The sequence below is a fragment of the Leptinotarsa decemlineata genome, unplaced genomic scaffold (genome assembly GCF_025532065.1).
Source record: "Leptinotarsa decemlineata unplaced genomic scaffold, Ldec_3_MD MMD2_tig00004307_RagTag_RagTag, whole genome shotgun sequence".
NCBI lineage: Eukaryota > Metazoa > Arthropoda > Insecta > Coleoptera > Chrysomelidae > Leptinotarsa > Leptinotarsa decemlineata.
Genome location: NW_027412606.1, coordinates 3,723,161 through 3,743,075, shown reverse-complemented (window position 1 = coordinate 3,743,075; position 19,915 = coordinate 3,723,161). Strand labels below are relative to the sequence as shown.

The window sequence follows — 19,915 nt, the reverse complement described above, 5'->3', positions numbered from 1 at the left end:
TAGAATAATGTTCATTGATTATTAGTGAAAAAACACAAAATATGTGGGTTTTTTCTCATTAATATATTTCTTGGGAGCACATTGCATGCAAAAAACTGTCTTTGTAATGAGAGAGTTGTTCAAATATGCAAAATTATGAACCTTTCCACTAGATCAGCTTTCTTCCCTCCTAGGGTTCCACCTCTCCTCTGCAACTCCTCCTTCAACTGAGCGATACGCCATGTAGAATACATCTTGAATTGCGAGCTATTTAAATGAAAAACTTTCAAATAAATCAATAAATAACGGTGGAAACTTTGACAGCTAATGACCAATGTGACAAACACTCAGCGCACTCTGCCGGATGAGTTTCCCGTAATCATCCCCATTCAATAGGGTGAATTTCCGCTTGAAATACAGTCACATAGGTTCCTAGGCAGGTTGATATCTCTGTCCTGGGTCTGCGACTGAAAACCCCTGCACCAGAACCGGAAGGTATTTTGATCCATCTGTGAACCAACAATTATCTGCTTTTAATATTTCCTTCTCCCATGTGACGGAGTGGTATAATGTGAACATTTTCATCATCCACCATGTTCTTATATGTTGGTTTATCTTTACAGAAATGTTAACGGTGATATTGAAAACACTCCACCCTCAACAGAACAAAATTGCCTATTCTCAATCTGGTGCAATAATACTGTTTTCAAGCGATTCACTCCACACCAAAGGTTTCAAATTCTACTGGTCGAAAAAAAGATAATAGTGATTGATACTCACAAAACCCAACAACTTCAACTTCCATCTGAGAATCATAATTGTGTTATATGTTGTATATGTAACTGTAAACTGTAATGTAACCACATACGATAATTTAAACTGTAGACAAGCGGTGAATGATAAAGTTGGATTGACAGCCGAATTCTGATTCATTTTCATATCAGATTAGAGTATTTTTTATGGATTAGCTTTCTTAGATTCTCGCCTTCCATATTTTTCATTCCCTCTCTCTAGATTTAGAATCTGGCACTTCTTCTTTGAATAATGAGAATCCGTACCTCTAAGCATGGTCAATCACATTCCAACTTGATGGGACAGAATTGATCAATGAGTTGATCAACTCTGAGCAATACAAGGAGAGTATAATAAAGATACATTATGGTTATTTTCTTGCGGAAAATTGTTGGTTTCTTATTTCAGAATTTCAAATTCTGATTCCATGCAGGAACTTTGGGAACGTTTCAATAAAGGTACGTATCGCGAAAGCTCCATCTAGACATCAAATCAGTTGATTTACTATTGAGTTGGGAACACACTGATACGTAATATTAGTCTTCTGATTCGTAAAATATACCTTTATTGTGAATTTCACAAAAACTTTCTATTTATCGACTTTAAACTTCCCCAACAAAACTCTACGTTTCTCATCCCACTTCAGTAGTCACATCTTAATTGCGTTTTGCAGTTTCCTTCATGAACTGCACAAGCACAATAACTTGAGACGAAACACTCGTTAAAATGAAACCCAACATCGGAAAATCAGCAACGAAAAATCCAGACGCTGTCAGTTGTGGTTTTCTATTTGCCACTTGTAGAGATAGTATTTTCAGTTCTTCCTTCAAGACATCCGATTCGTGTTGTAAATTTGGATGTTCCATGTTGAGTATTCCATAACAAACTGTTATGGTTTTCATAGCTTCCTTTGTGAGGGAGTTGCCTGCAGCAGCTACTATAATTATATGAATCTGAAAAATTGAAACCAAGATATTAGGCAAAGCATATGTTTCAAGTTTGAAGACGCTGCGTCGTTTGGTATTTGTTTGGCAGCCATCAATAGCGACTTTTTTGGTGAATTTGTGAAAATGGAGAAAATTGGCCATCGTTAGGTGGTACAATACTTCCATTCGAAAGTGCGAGCTAGCAGACTTAGTAGGCATTTCAAAAAATGCGATACATCGTATATTATCTAAAAATTTGGACATGGGAACACTGTGTGCAAGATGGGTACCGCGTTTGCTCACACTCAAGTAAAAACAGTGTCGTGAAGATGTTGCAGTTGGGTGTTCAGCGAAGTTTCACAGCAACAAAGAAGAAATCTTGCGTCGTTTCACAACCATGGATGGAAGATAAGTGCACCACTTTACACCCGAGATAAAAAATTATCAAAACAGTGGACTCAAGTGGGAGAACCGGCTCCAAAGAAGGCGAAGACCTATTCATCTGGAGGCAAGGTCAAAGCATCAGTTTTTTGAGATGCGCGTGGAATATCACTAGTTCGGACTTCCATTGTCTACTATATAAAATGATTTGAAATCCCTGAAACAACTAAAAAAAAGAAGAATTGAAAATGAGTAGCTGAAAATAACAATTGAATTAACCAAAATAAACCTGAAATGAAACAATAGTGAAATAAAATACAAGTAAAAATAAAACAATTGAATAAATAAAAATAAAGAAATGAAAAAAGAAAAAAAAATAAAAAGTGGAGAGATTCCAAGTCACGTTATTTCACGACGTTTCGATTGCTAGTATCTACAATCGTCTTCGGGTGATGACTGGACTGATTCCTCCAAGAGATGACTATTTATAGGTCTTTCGAGTACTTTCACTCATCCTCGCTTTCCATTTTCCGCTTCACTGGTTCCGTGGGATATATATGGAGTGGTTTGAAACTCTGGCCATTAGAGAAGCCCACAAGAAACCTCGAGTCTGGTTGAGATATGTTGACGACACCTTCATAATATGGAACCATGGGAATACTGAACTAGACGCCTTCCTGAAACACATCAACAGCGTGAGACCTTCCATCAATTTCACTCTATTAGACCGTGCTTTTGGGCTTTGTAATACGAAGGAAGGTCTCGAGAAGGAACTAGACATCATCAAAAATGATCTTCAACAGAATGGCTACTCCAAAGCGATGGTAGAAAAGACTTTGGCTAGAAGACAGCAGGAGCCTCGCAAGGAAGAGAAGCCGTCACAACCAGTGCTTGCACTTCCCTACATCAGAGGATTATCGGAGAGGATAAAAAGAATTAGTTCCAAGTACAACATCAGAACCTGCTTCAGATCCGTAGCAGCCTCACCAAAACCAGGCCACCAAACGCGGACTGTGATTCCAAAAATTGCATTTACCGGATACCCTGTGAGTGCGGAAAATCTTATATTGGTGAAACTAAGAGGCCATTGAATGTTCGCATTGCCGAGCACAAGAAACACACACAGCGAGGGGAAACCAGCAAATCAGGAATAGCAGACCATGTTTGGACCCATCAACACAACATCGAGTGGTCCCAAGCTGAGATCTTGCACAGAGAGGAACATTGGTTTAGGAGAAAATTCAAGGAAGCCGCATACATGTTGTCCAACAACGTATTCAGCCAAGCCAGCGTAGAAATACGCAACATTTGGAAACCCATCATCAAGCGAAAAATGGACAACTCCCGCCAAAACGGTCATCTCCCACGGAACCAGTGAAGCGGAAAATGGAAAGCGGAGATAAGTGAAAGTACTCGAACGGCCTATAAATAGTCATATTCCACAATATAAATGACTCAGCCAGTATTGATATACAGGGCCAGTTCACAATATTTGCTGATGACACGACATTGATGTGTAAGGAGTCTAATTGTGAGTTACTAAAATAAAAAATGGAGGATGATTTGAAGAAGGTTAAACACTGGTGCGACTCAAACCATCTCTGCTTCAATGCAAAAAAAACTAGCCTTTCAACTTTCAAGTACATTCATGAACCTCTTATATTTGACAATAGAACCATTGAAAACAAAGTCTGTACCAAATTTCTTGGCATTGAAATTGATAGTAACCTGAAATTTCATATCCACATCCACAGTCTCAAAAGGAAACTGGCATCGGGCTGCGTTGCAGTGAGAGTTATGTCTTAGGAACTAAGTCTGCCAATGAGTATGGTGACATTTTTTTCTCTAATCGAATCACACCTGCGATATGGTATTGCATTTTGGGGTTATTGTAGTAAGCAATTGTTCGTAGAAAGCCAAAAACGTTCTTTCCCAAAAATATAACCCCTTCAATTCAAAAAAATACTTTTGCTCAAATCCTATTATACCCTACAGGATTCAATTATGTACTGACTTTGAGTTTTGTCAATAAAAATATCTCTCCTTGAACAATGAAGTATATTGATTGATTTATTGAAAAAGTGTTGTTGATACTTGACATGAATCGATTTTGAAAAAACTGAAATATATTTCACCATTTGGGTTTGCTGTCATAAAGTATGGTCATATAATATGGCAACTCAAAATTTCTGCCCAAACATTCAATCTTTGGATATATTTGATGTTGACGATTCTTTCGACCCTTATGTAGAAATAACTTTTGTTTAATTCATGAATAATTTTCATTTTGTCAACCCACTCCTGATGCTGAAAGCGACTCAGTCAGAGACTGCGTATTTTCCATCAAGGAAACGTGGCCTAGAATCGCAACTTTAATGCCTTCATTATTGATAGTTTCAGTAAGTTGTCATTATAAAGTCAAATGTTTCATTATTGGACTTCATAATGAACAATTTTCAAGGATAATCACCCAGGCAGAAATGATGGATATGGCATGAATTTATGCAATTGCAATTGAAATAGTTGGTGAAAACTAATTTACTGGAATTATCAATAATGAAGGTCATTATAAAGTCCAATAATGAAAATGAGCTGACAGTTATTATATTCTCTGAAAAATTTCGACATGAACGTCAACAATTTTAGATCATATTGTTCACGTCAGCAAGGGGTTTGCCACCATTAGCTTTCATTTTTTATTAAAAGTTTTTATTAAACTTGACTTGTATGTATGTTAACAAATCTTGCAAGTCCTGGTATCCGATTGACCTGAAATTTTGCATGCTAGTCCAGAACCGATGACAATGCATGTTAATCATAAACGTGACCTGATGCTGCTGCCAGGATCGGCTTCGTACGAGAGATCTCCTCAGCGGTAAATAGCAGGGACACGAAATTTTGTATACGCATTTGTTCATGATAGGCAGTTGGTAGGCCCACCATGAAATAGATGTCACATCCAGGGTTGGCTTCAATAAAAAAAAATATACGATCAATACGGAAGTCCATACACTGTGTCCGTAAAGTATGGAACAAATTCATTTTCAACTAAACAGGTAATTTTAAGAAATAATCCTGAAACACGTCGATTTTTTATGTTGATTTACCGTATTTTAAAATAATAATCTAATATACAGGGTGAATTGCGTTCGAGTAATGACGTCAGCGTCATTTTTTTTTAATGGAACACCCCCATTTTGTATCAATTTTCGGATTACTCTAGCTGAGCTGATTCCAAAAATGTATCACATGTTGATTCCAATTGGTACAGGGTGGACAAAAATACAGTAGTTTTGTGTGTGCTAATAAAGTAACGCGTAACATTCTTTATTAGGTAAATTAACAATATTATCAAAAATACTTATTGTCTAGCGGACAGAATATGCTGGAATACATAACTTTATATTAAATGTTCGAACTGCAGCCCTTGCTGTATTTGACAGTAACCCAAACGGTGTACAAATTCTTGTTGAACCTTGTGTATGGTTTCTTGCGTGATATTGTTTATTTCTGTTCGAATTTTCACTTGTACATCTTCAATATTTACTGGTTTCGTTTTAATAACATTCTTCAGATGGCCCCACAGAAAATAATCCAAAGGATTTGAATCAGGTGACCTCGCTGGCCATTCAGTGGGTCCACGTCTACCAATCCACCTGTTCGGAAAAATTTCATCTACGTACCTTCTAACATCTAAAGCATAATGTGGAGGTGCACCATCCTGTTGAAACCATAAACTTTCATCAAAACCTCCAGGATTACGTCTGCTGGGAATATACGTAAAGTAGGTACGAGATACCCCCTTAAAAACTCAAGGTACTTTGCCCCGTTCAAATTACCTTCGATGAAGTAGGGTCCAATGATTCGATTTCGTACAATTCCAGCCCATACATTTACCTTTTGAGGGTATTGTGTATGATGCTCACGCATCCAGTGGGGGTTTTCTTTTGCCCAGTATCTACAATTCTGACGGTTAACCTCACCATTTAATGTGAAAGTGGACTCATCAGAAAAAATAATGTTTTGTATCAAGAGAGGGTCTCGGTGACATTTATCCATCATTTCTTCGCAAAATTGGAGTCGTCTATCGGGATCATCTTCGTTTAATTCTTGCACAAGTTTGATTTTATAAGGATGCCATTTCTCAAGCTTCAATAGTTTGTGTACCGTTATTTTGCCAACACCGATTTCGCGACTAACTTTACGAACAGAAGTGTGCGCATCTTCTTCAAAACTCAGTAAAACATCTAATGCTGTATCAGCATTTGCAGGGGGACGACCTGATTCGCTTACATTTGCAACCGTACCAGTTTCTCGAAATTTCGTTTCCAGCTTACTGATTGTTGAACGCGTTATAGGTCTTTCTGGATATTTATCATTAAACAAATTGCACACTTCCATCTGAGTTCGCGATCTGTCTCCATACCCAATCATCATAAGTATTTCAATTCTTTGTTTTATACTTAACTCCATTTCTACTTCCAATTAAATCTGAGCAATCATTCGAATATTCACGAATACCAAAAATCCAAAAATATTGTAGTACTAAACTGTCACTGAACATCAATAAATTACTAAACAAATAATGATATTTCACAAAAAACCAGACGACTATGTTTTTTATAAATGTAGATAAGAAATAATTTCTTTCATATTCTGTCTGCTAGACCACAAGTACCAAACATGTTTGGAAACAGCTCATTTCTATTACTCTAAACATGTAGTAAACTACGGGGTGTTACATTTAAACCAATTGCCGCTAAACAATAAGTATTTTTGATAATATTGTTAATTTACCTAATAAAGAATGTTACGCGTTACTTTATTAGCACACACACAACTACTGTATTTTTGTCCACCCTGTACCAATTGGAATCAACATGTGATACATTTTTGGAATCAGCTCAGCTAGAGTAATCCGAAAATTGAGACAAAATGGGGGTGTTCCATTCAAAAAAAATGACGGTGACGTCATTACTCGAACGTAAATTAACGTAAATTAACATAAAAAATCGACGTGTTTCAGGATTATTTCTTAAAATGATCTGTTTAGCTAAAAATGAATTTGTTCCATACTTTACGGACACAGTGTATATAAAACGAAGAGTCATTCAACAGAAAAACTTAAGGAACGAGGAAAACTATTATTAGGATAAACTATATTCTATAGAAGTAGGTAGGTACCTACTCCTCCGGCATACCTTACAGAAGAATGAGCTTGTTATATTTCTTAGTCTGTTCATTTCATTGATGGCGTCATCATTACATGACCGAGTCCCAGTTAATTTCGAACAGTCTTTTCTTCTATTAGCAGGCCTTCTATTGATGTGGCCCTACCTAAAGCTCTACTTGGCCGGTAGCGAACAACTTTGAACCCAAGTATATAACAGCGTGGTCAACCGTACTACCCTGCATTTTGTGAACTGTACAAGCCCAGCATGAAATAATTGGCAACATTCTACGTTCAACTGTACCATGGCTAAATTTAGCTGAAAATTGCACAGATTCCGGTGGAATAACGTGGATCCCATCCTGTCGACGTCGATACGGACTGATGGAATGTCCGTGTCATACATTTGTGATCTCCAGAAACAGGGCCATATAATTTCCTCCAAGTTTTCCTGCTCAGCTTCTTCATTCAACACTTCAAAAGCATGCTGCCAATTGTTTTATGCTGGGCTTGTACAGTTCACAAAATGTAGGGTAGTACGGTTGACCACGCTGTTGTATACTTGGGTTCAAAGTTGTTCGCTGCCGGCCAAGCGTACGTGGCTTTAAGTAGGGTCATATCAATAGAAGGCCTCCTGATAGATGAATTAGACTGTTCGAAATTAACTGGGACTCGGCAATGTAATAATGACGCCATCAATGAAATGAATAGACTGAGAAATATAACAAGCTGATTCTTCTGTAAGGTATGCCAGAGGAGTCGGTACCTACCTACTTCTATATAATTTAGCTTATACTAATCATAGTTTTCCCCGCTTCTTGAGTTTTTCTGTTGAAGGACTTTCCGTTTTATATATGGACTTTCGTATTGATCGATAACTATCGATTGAAACTAAAAATTATAAAATAAGATAATGATAAGAAACTTTCAAAACAAGCTTTTATTTAAGTGCCCTAAAAAGATCAAAATAAATTCAAATCACATTAACCACATTCATTTATGACTTTAGAGAATTGAGATTATGATAAAAGATTGTCGTGATGCCTAGAAGAAATCTCTACATATTCAGTGAGATGAAATATAAATTAAGAAACATTCTGATAGATGATTTAATGTGATTCAAAATTTAATTTAAATTTCATCTGACTGAAAATGTAGAGATTTATTCTAGGAATCACGACAAGATTTTATCATAATTTTCATAACATTTTATTTTGATCTTTTCAGAGCACTCAAATAAAAGCTTGTTTTGAAAGTTTTTTATCATTATTTTCACTTTCAAGTATCATTCAATAGTAGGTACAATAGTCAGAACATTTAGAATCGTGAAATTGAGTGTTCAAGTTGTCCAGCAATAGATGAAACTATGGTATTGCTAAATAACAAAGTGGAAATTCATCAATGATATCCTGAGGTACTACTGATGAAAATACTCACGAAACTGTTTATCAACCATACACTGCCAAGGGATTTCAATCCTTCGGTTGACAAATCGTTGTTTATTTTGATCATCGTAGAAGCAACAATTATTAAAATTATGTAAGATACCATATGACATATTATGAACATCACATAAAACAGTAATATTATGCCAAACAAATTGTTAACACTATCCACAACTTCAGAGAGACTTTCATGGCATTTAGCAACGGTCTTCAGTTCCTTCTGGATATCAAGTTTCTTCAGCATTCTTTCGGTGATGTTCCCACTATACATATGGTATATCTTAAAACTATCATGAACCTTCACTGAATCATTTAAATTATTGTTCAGTAATATGAATCGGTTTCGAACTTCTATGATCAGCCACAACCACAGGAACATTAGAATAGTCACCTGGTAATAATGAATGTCTCTTACTACATAGTACTGTGATTTATCAATGCCCAAAATATACAAATCCAAGCCAATAGCAATAAAAATCATGACATGGATACCAAATAAGGATATCCAGAAAGTCATCTGAATCCTTTCGCAAGGAGTTTCAAACAAACTGTCGACTTTCTTGAGAGAGTAGAACATATTTTTCCATTTCTTCGAATGAGCCAGAATTATAATTTGAGCTGTTGTAGTTGCACACATCAGGAGAACACTGGATATATATTCAAATATTCTAATGAAATAATTGATTTTCTGGAACTGTGTTGATTGCTTTTCATAACTTGAATGAATATAGCACAGTAGTGAAGATACTAATATGACAGTCACATATATTTTGTAGCCTCTTGTTATCTGAATCGGGGCTGCTACTCCCAAACAATTACATAATAATAACAATTTATCAAGACAGCTCGGACCAGATGCCCCGATCGCCATGATATATATTTGATATATGAACTCAAAGGCATAGATATTATCTTCCATGTTCGTGTATTGGAGTTATTTCATGACACACGAATTCCATGGGTTGTTCGTGTTGATCGCAGTTGGAAAATAGTGTCCAATGAATAGACCTATGATTATTCTGAGCCAATTTAAAATTTGACAGGTCTCAATTGATCTATCTAGTTTTTTGACCTTACCGCCTTTATTTCGAATGATTTAAAAGGAAAGACGGGAACTTTCCAAACTGTTTCATTTGTCATAAATTGATATGAACTAATTTGCAATGCGACGTTTGGTTCATTAGATTTCATCAAAAAACTATTTAGGAAATAGATAGAAATCTGAATTTCTATAATATCACCTCATTACTCGAGCTCGACAAAATAAGAATATTGGCGGTCACACAGGGTGTTCAATTTTTTCTGGGCGGATCCCAACTGTGTTTTTTCAAATGACAATCTATATTTTTTATCATTTTTTCGGTTTCAACATAGAAAATAAAAGACACTTCATGTATCTCAGAAATAAACTTCGAGGATTCATATCAAGATTCAAACTCTTGAAAGAATACCTTGATATCACCCATTTGACAACTGTGTATTATAGTTTAGTTCAGTCCCAACTTTTATACGGCATAATAGGATGGGGAGGAGTAAATGACACATACTTAAATTGCCTCAATATTGTACAAAGAAAAATTCTTAAAATCCTCTTGGGCAAAGGAAGGATGTATCCAAGCGATAATTTATACAAAGAAAGTGGCATTTTCGATGTTAGACAACTCTTTTGCCAAAAAATGTTGCAGAAAATAAATAAAAAAAAAATTAAAATAACACGCTCGGATCACCCATACAATACGAGGAGACAGAAACATAGTGTTGTGGTTCCGAAATGTATCAAAACAGTGGGACAGAGACACTGCAGCTATCTCGGTCCAAAAACTTGGGATTTATTACCTAAAACCATAAAAACTAGTCAAAACTACGTTAAGTTTAAGAAACAAGTAAAAAATTGGCTAAATAGTTATGACAGAGATATATTCCAAAAAATTATTTTACTGTAAAAACTGCAAAAATTCAAACCTGTTATAATTTATAAGTTTCAACAAATTGTTTGTCATATTCAAAAGACAATGACAATGACATAAGACTCTAGATGTGACTTTTTACCGACTGTGATATTTATCTCATGTGATACCTTGCATAAAACTGTTAATCATCTATTGGTGATATTTAGATAATTTGTAATGTGATATATGTATATTATGTTTCACTGAGATTTCAAACCGATCGTGTTATTCACTTGATCTGGATGCGACGCTTTTACCGACTCGACTGTGATATTTATAACATGTAATATCTTGCATGAAACTGACAACCAATCATTGTGATATTTTAAATATTGTATTATGTGCTACATGAATGTTTTTTTTTGTCATTTTTTTGAATCTTTTCTAGAGGCTATATCACGCACAAGGTCTTGCGATTGTTTCTTCAGTGATGCCATTGTTTATTTATGCATCTCTCAAGCACTACTGATATAAAATTATGTATTCAATATTGTAATTTTTTGATAAATAAACATTATTATTATTATATCTTCACTCCGAAAATATTGACGGTTTTCGAGATATCTAGCAATACAGGTTTTTTTTTCCAATATTCGCCACTCAGAATATTTGAAATTATAAAGTTGTGCCAAGTCCAATTGTATTTTTTTTTGTTCGAATATTCTACAGTGGTAACTCTCTCAAACGATGTATCTGAAGTCGACCTGTGATATACAGGGTATGAAAAACCGCTTGCCACATATTGTAAACAGAAATTTGCAGAATCTTCCTTATTTTAAATGGAGCACCCTGTATATTATTGATACATAAAAAGCGTCAACGAAACCTCTACAAGTATTCCTCTACAAGTATTCCCTATGGCTAGGTTCAATAGTTTTTCTTAAAAAAGCATTTTTTTTCGAAAAATGGTCGTTCTTCTTATTTCTACGCCATAAACTCGATGAAAGACTTTTTTCAAAGCGAAATCCATTTGACGACTGATAAGAATGTACGAAAGATATCTTGTTTCAATTTTGTACATTATACCGTGTCCTATAGTTTTTCTTATTTTTTATTTTCTTCTAAAAATGACAACTCTCTATTGTATCGCCATAATATCAATGATTTTCTTACTGTGAAATCCATATGTGACGGCTGTGATCGAGATATATATTATGTTTATAACACATTTATTCTCTAAATAGAACACCGTGCTTCATTTGATGCATAGTTTTTGTCCAAGCCTTTCCTTAAAATATCGCCCCATGCCTAAAATTACCTGTTGCTAGATAAACAAGTTTTGAATTAAACCGCAAAATGTACGTTCTTCAATGATTACAATAATTTCAATAATCTCGAAGTTTGTGCCATATTTTTTCGGTCTAAAACAACCTTCAGCGAATAAAATAAAACTAAACGATTTGTTGAAACCGGATGTATCAATTATTCTAAACATGAGCGCATCAAGCCAGCTACTAATGAAGATAATGAATTCTTGCCGTTGAAGAAGATCCTAGTAGGAGTCAACGACAAATTGGTGAAATAGTGGATATAAGTGATAGATCCGTGCAACGAGTTTTGAAGGAACATCGCTTTCATCCATCTCATACTGTATACCGATTCTGAGAAAAGAGTGAGATTTTGCAATTGGGTCATGGGAAAAATTCGTCGAAACGAATATTTTTTCAATAACATTTTATGGTCGGATGAATCGACATTCCATAAAAATTGATTTGTGAATCGACATAAATACCATTATTATTCGACAGAAAATCTCTACTTATTGAGACAGGTGGACTATCAATATAGGTGGTCGATAAATGTCTGGGGAGGCATCATTGGAGAATATGTAATTGGTCCATACTTTCTTCAGGGAGATATGAATGGAACAGTGTATGTGCACCTGCTCACTATTCGGCAAAAGAGAGAGATCATCTGAATGAAGTATTTCCCAATAAATGTATAGGACGGAATGGGTCTGTACGGTGGCCCGCTAGATCACCAGATTTAACAAAACTGGATTTTTTCCTATGAGGATACATAAAAAATATGGTTTACGTCGAGCCACCGAGCCACCTAGCCACCAGCTTCTTTCGAAAATATGCGACTTAGAATAACGAATGCTATTGGCAGCATTACACCAGCTGTCTTGGGCAGGATAGAACAGTCTTTCAAACATAGACTTCAGCTCTGCATTCAAGAAAATGGAATACATGTCGAACATATTTTATAGAAGTTTCATTATCAACGTTCATTAAACTCTTTCTTTTTTAGTTTTGTAGTTTTTCAGTTGACAAATTTAAATATCTAGAACTTGAGCCCTGAATAATTCATGAATATACACCATAACATGGAAGAAAAAATGAGTAATATTTGCAATGTTTTTTCATTTAATCTTTTTTCGTTTGATATTGCACGATTTATGAGAAAATAATTTTCCATTTAGCAAAATGTGATAGGTACAAACATTTATTTCGTAAAAAAATATTTGTTTGCACACGCTGTAATGTTCAAAATTGAAACAAGATATCTTTCGTACATTCTTATCAGTCGTCAAATGGATTTTGCTTTGAAAAATGTCTTTCATCGAGTTTATGGCGTAGAAAAAGGAAGAACGACCATTTTTCGAAAAAAATGTTTTTTTAAGTAAAACTATTGAACCTAGCCATAGGGAATACTTGTAGAGGAATACTTGTAGAGGTTTCGTTGATGCTCCTTATGGATCAATAATATACAGGGTGTTTCATTTAAAATAAGGAAGATTCTGCAAATTTTTATTTACAATATGTAGCAAGCGGTTTTTTATACCCTGTATATCACAGGTCGACTTCACAGAGTGACGAATATTAGAAAAAAAAACCTGTCATGCTAGATATCTCGAAAACCGTCAATATTTTCGAAGTGTCCTTTATTTTCTATGTAGAGACCGAAAAAGCAATAAAAATATAGGTTGCTATTTAAAAAAACACAGTTGGGATCCGCCCAGAAAAAATTGAACACCCTGTGTGACTGCCAATATTTTTATTTTGTCTAGCTCGTGCAATGAGGTGATATTATAGAAATTTAGAATCCTATCTGTTTCCTAAATTGAGATATGGAACACCGCGCCACTGTTGCAGGACCCTGTATAATAATATCGTTTATTATGCATGAAATATATACATTTATACATAAAAAAAGGGTTAGCCAAAGGCTACCTTCACCCCTCCCATTATCATTATTATCATTATTATAATGGGATCAAACCCGAAACCAGTGGTATTTAGACAAAAGTGTTGTTATTCATTTCATTTTTATATGTTGAATGAGTTGATTGATTCTCAAATTGACCATATGTATGACAGAATGCCTGCTTTATAAACTGTATAAATAGGTATTTGAAGCAACTTAAACAAAAATGAATAACTTTTTTCGAAATCAATTGCCCTAACACCAAACTGATATTTTTTTGTCGCACTCGACGCGCATTTCGCCAACAAAGTTAGCATCCTCAGGAGAAGAAAATTGCTACCTAGTCTAGTCTGGTTGATCCTTATATACTAAAATTTGTTACCTGAGGTTGTATACCTGAAGTCCAATATGGAATTTCTTGGTAATTAACTACCTGCAAGCTCTTAGTAATTATTCTCTTCCTAACAGAAGATTAAAAAGCGGGCTAAACGGGATGGGTCCCTTATCGCCATTCATGCTGTTCTTACATTTTGCTATTTCTAGACTCTCACATGCATCGAGTAGCCTGGTGTCATGCACATGCTTAATCAGTTTCACTGGATTGTTCTATCCTTCCGTATTTCATATGTGCACAATGCTCCTTGAAGCGGGTTTTAATCGCTCGTCGGCTCTGGCCGATGTATTTGAAAACTGGTAGGTAGTGGTATTTCTAATGATTCAAATGACTATAAAAGCACGACACAGAATTTTTACAAACAGTATTGTGACACCGGAGGATCTCTTTAAAATCTGTCTATTTTTCCGTTAACCAGCTGTCGTACCCCTACGAACGACAACCCTCAGAAGTTGAATTTGTGCGAGCTAAAGACTAACGAGGTCTTACCTTTTAACGTGTGATTCTTAACATGCTATCGTATAGCGAAACAGATATCGCGGTTTTGTGAACTTTCAAATGGGAATATCACATCGAAGTGTGTTTTCGAATACCTTACAGAAAAACTATTTAATTTCAGAACATAGTAGCCTGGATAGTGTTGCTATTTGTCTTCCACCACGGCTTGTACACTAGAGGTGGTTGAGGTGATAGCAAATTTTCAAGGAAAGCGAAAAACAATCCTATCATAGTTGTGAAATGAAATGAAAACCGAAGGTTACTCAACATGTATATTAATAACCGTCTGTGATACGAAGAGAATCAGAATATCATTTCTCTAAAGTGGTCTGTGGAATAAACTTCACCCCTCTTTGAAAGTGGCCTAGATTAGCATATATTCAATGTGTTCAAGAGCTGAGAATACATCTTACTCGATTCAGATGTAGTAATAGGTTTGATATTGGGAGTTGTTAGGGACAAAAGAAGTCACGCTAAGTAAACTGAGGTGTCGTATCGAGTTGCAAACTTGATGAAAACAGTGTCACAAAATTACAAGTCAGATATTGTAGTACAACTGTTTTTGTCTATATTGTTTGTTGGCTTTCCTCCGTCCCCCGTACGCCGATAATCCTGCTGACTCAGGATAGTACCACCACCGTTGCTTGCGTTATAGTTACTGTTATATGTTCTACAGGGTGGTTCCCGACAAAATTACTGATCGTGAAATGAGTTGTTGAAACACTAGATATTATACGTCTTGAAGAATACTGCATTGAAAAAGATATAGGGGCTTCGTGCCATTCATTAAAAATTATGAAAAATATCTAATTGATGAACAATATCTGATTTTAGCGCATTATGTAATCAGTGCTGGTATTTTTAGATGATTTTGCATGGTCTTAACAGTCAACAATCACAGATATTATCTCATTTACTATCGTCATATGATCTTCAACCAACACGTATCTCAAATACATACAGCACAGATGATACTTCATCAAATTTGTACGAATTTATTTGGTAATACACCTTTACAAAATTCTGTTAATGACGTGACACTTCACAGAGATACAGAGATTCATCTATCAAGTAAAATTATTGGAAAATTTGATTCACTTCATGATGGGTTGATGTTTTTTTTTAAACGTTTCCATTCAGTTTGTCGTGTTTGTTCGTTTGTTTATTATTTATTTGTTTTTGTCAAGTGGTAATTGAAGTTTTATTCTCTTCCTGTCAACAGATTGATCTGATATTTGATACACACAATAAGTTTCGGAGATAATATAATTTCATGAATTCTGTATTATTGTAAATCCAAGATGGCCGCAGCTACAAAATGGCGGTTTACAAATTTCCCCACAACTACCTCAATATGGGTATCAAATAACAGGGCTCAAGTAGTAGGATAGTAGTACACTTCAGGAAAGATGCAAGTTCAAAGATGGCCGCAGAAACAAAATGGCGGATTACACATTTTTCCATAACTAGCCTAAGATGAGTATCAAATGGCAGGACTTGACTAGTACTATTACAGTACACTATGAAAAAGATGCAAATCCAATATAATGTACACAAAGAACTACGTGAACTCAGAATCGAGATACAAGCATGGATCTACCACCCAAGTCAGGATTTTGTATCGTGTCGAGGACTGTGTGGCGTGAAGGTGGCTAAAAATTATACGTCGTCAGCAATACACCACCCAATTTGAAGAGAAAAGTTAAAAAGTGCCGAGAACAGTGTGACATTAGGGTGGATGAAAATTGAAAACTTGAAAATGAAATAACTAGAATAAAATGTATGCTAAACGGTTTTATTGAAAAATGTACTGAAAACTAAAAAATTATTCGAAAGGTCCTAGGTAGCAGTCATCACATCACTCTCCTCACCCAACCTGCTGTAGATTGCTGAGGAGAGTGGTGTGGTGACTGCTACCTAGGATCTTACGAATAAGTTTTTACTATATTTTTTAATAAAATTGTTCAATATATGTTTTTACTCATTTTATTTCAACTTAAAATGTCCTGGGTGTCTATCGAGATGATGAAAAGTGTTCAGATGGGATAATCTGAAAAACCTTCGGTTTGGAAATGGAAGTTTACTGTTGAATGTTTTGGTGATTTTCCGGATTTTGCCGGAAAATCACCGTTTGAACTGCAACTACGGCGGTCATCTTCAGCAGCCAAAGTCCGTCGCGTATTTCTGATATGTACCGTTCTTGGTGAAATCAAATGTGCCAAGTCACTCGAACACCTTCCATGAAAGTATCTATAGAAGAAAGACAACTTTCAGATCTTTCTTCGATATTCTAGACTAGAGGGGTCTCCAAACTACGGCCCGCGGACCAAATCCGGCCCGCCAGTGTCATCAATCCGGCCCGCGACAGCCAATGATTTACTGTCATCAATCTGGCCCGCAACAGCCAATGATTACCTAATTGTTGTTACTATTGCTGTGATAAGTTGAAGAAGAAAACACAGAATGATAATTGTCACGTTTTGCGTCCGCGTTTCAAAGCTTCAAATTTTTCCTTCCGCAAACTTTCTGTATACTTGGAGTAACTTTGAAGATGTTTCGATTCATAGTGTCGTTTAATGTTATAGTCTTTGAGAACAGCTATGGTTTCATTACAAATTGAAAATAGCGCCTTATTACTGAACTCAATCACAAAATACTGAACGTTCCAATTTTCTTGGAACGTTCTGCATTCACTGTCGATTTTTCGCTTCTTTTCCACACTAACAAATCACACATAAAAACAATAAGTCAAATCAAAATACTTTTATTGACGGGTGTTACTTTATTTCACAATAGACAGTTTCGCTTCCTTCGCCTTTCCAACGCAGACTAACACGCAGTTGCGCCGCTAGCCTTTTTATATGCAATTATTACTGACATCTCGAGGTGATCGGAATACACTAGCTAGAACCACAACTTTCTCGAACCAATGCGGTAATTCCAAATATTTAATTACGCCTAATGCCACCTAGCGGGTAGCTGAAAAAGATAGTACATAGTATCACTATTCGCCACTAGATGTCGTTAAGTGTCACAATACACAATAATAATTGAAATGCAAAAAAAGCGTAAGTTTGCTTACGTCACTCACGTTGCAACTTTCCTAGTCTAGAAATATAGTTAAGGGCAGAAATTGGCCCTTGGAACAAACTGAAAAAATTATTATGGCCCGAAGGCTTCAAAGTTTGGAGACCCCTGTTCTAGACTATCAAGGTTACAAGTGATGTACGTGTCTCCAATCAGGAGGATGACTGTTTTCTGGATAGAATCCAGCAGCTTCAGGGTATGCTCAATTGCGGAGCCCCATACATGAGAACAATATTCCAAAGTTTATAAAGCTTTATAAATCATCGAAAGTTACTGAGGTAAGTTCAGTTTTCTAGTTCGGAACAGTGTTACAAGCTTTTGGGAAGTAGCCTTTACAATTCCAGCGACATGATTGTGCTAAGACACCAATATGTCCTAGTCCATTTCAACCCTCAACAAACTTATAGAAGCAGAAAGCGGAATTGTCCGACCTTACATCATTATATCCGGTTCGAAGACAATTATCTTTTCATGTCCTGTAATCTAAATGGAATGATGAGACAAATGTGCTGTCTGTTTCCGAAAGCCGTATTGATGATCGCTCAAGATGTTGAAGCTTTCCAAATATACAAGGAGTTGGTGGTTTACAGCTTTCTCCATGAGTTTTTATATAACGGATAGCAAAGCAACTGGTCTATAGTCATTCAGAAGATTTTTCTTGCCCTTTTAGGGAATAGGCTAAAAATCCCATTCCTTGTAATACAGGTTGATAAATCTGCAAAATACTGGTGTGAGTTCATTTATTCCAGTCATTTTAGGTTTTTTAAACCTCAATCTGCGGAAAAATTTCTACTGAGCTGAATTTTGGTATGCACCTTCAATATGTCGTTTTAAAGAAAATGTGAAAAATCGACATTGATATCGTGCCGGCTAAATAAGTTATAAGGGTCAAAAAGTCAAGAAAATCAGTTTTTCGCAAATATCTCGCGACTTATGGCTCGGAGGTCAGTAAAGGTGATTATAAAAGTTATTTCTCATACGATTATCTACAAAAAGTGTACTTATGATGCACTGTTTGGAACCTTTGGTGTAGTACTGAATATTACTGGAGTTTTTTCCCAACACCAAATCGTTATTTTTAACACTTCGGCACGTGTTTCGATCACCAAGTGATCATCTTCAAAGAGAAAAATTAAAACTAGAAACTAATGCAAAGCTAACCCTATTTATGCTATATAGGTATCCCATACAGGTGAACCATAGATAATAATATTATTATTATAATACATGCAAAATTGTAAAATTAATTTAGGTTGGTATACTTGTATGGGTGGTACGCCTTGATGGTTTACCTGTTACATCGTGTTGTATGGCAAAAAAATGATACATTCAATGTTATCATTAACAAATATATTAATTATTCATCAAACAATTTTGGTCAAAATACTGTTGTCATTTTTGATGTTAACTCCGACACCATTAAAAATATCAAAGCGATGGAACAACTTAAACCAACCGCAGCCCTTTCTACATCTTGTGAAGTGCACTTCAATGAATCGATGGAAATTCCTATCAGTCAAGAAAAATTTTCATCTAATCGATTCAACAAAAGAAAATAATCAAAGAGCTCAATGAGAATTTCGAAAAAGTTGGTATTTCTACAAGACAATCACGTGATGATACTGGCGTCTTAACAGTTGAAACAGCAATTGAAAAATCAATAAATAATGCTACAATTATCGTTGGTGAAGACAAAGATCTATTGGTACTTCTCATAGCACGCACACAAATACTTGATCAACCTACATCCATTTTTTAAGAAACCAGGGAAAAACAATGTTGAAACAAAAATACACTCGACTGAGAGCCTCAATAAATATCCACACTGCAAGAAAAACATTCTGTTTCTACATGCTATGATTGGATGTAACACAACTTCAACACTTTTTGGGAAAGAAAAAATTAAAGTCATGGAGATGTTTGAAAAAAGACCCGATTTACACAATTCTGCAAAAATATCCCAACAAGAAAATTGCGCTCGAGATGCCCTTGTCAATGCTGGAATACATTTTCTAATAGCAATGTACGGTGCTCCAAAATCAGAGAATTCAAATGACAATTCAAATTGTACAAAAGGTTGTGGCGGCAAATGTGGATGCAGAAAAATTGGATTGAGATGTTCTAAAGCTTGTGGACATTGTCCA

General features: G+C 35.6%; 1 long non-coding RNA gene across 1 annotated transcript in view; it reads right to left on the bottom strand.

The window, feature by feature from the left end:
- Positions 1 to 1,492: 1,492 nt before the first annotated feature.
- Positions 1,493 to 19,915, bottom strand: part of LOC141483865 (uncharacterized) — a 71,226-nt gene continuing 52,803 nt past the window's right edge. The window contains exon 3 of the long non-coding RNA XR_012466336.1: positions 1,493 to 1,724. This is a non-coding gene — a long non-coding RNA (uncharacterized lncRNA). The remainder of the gene's footprint in view (positions 1,725 to 19,915) is intronic.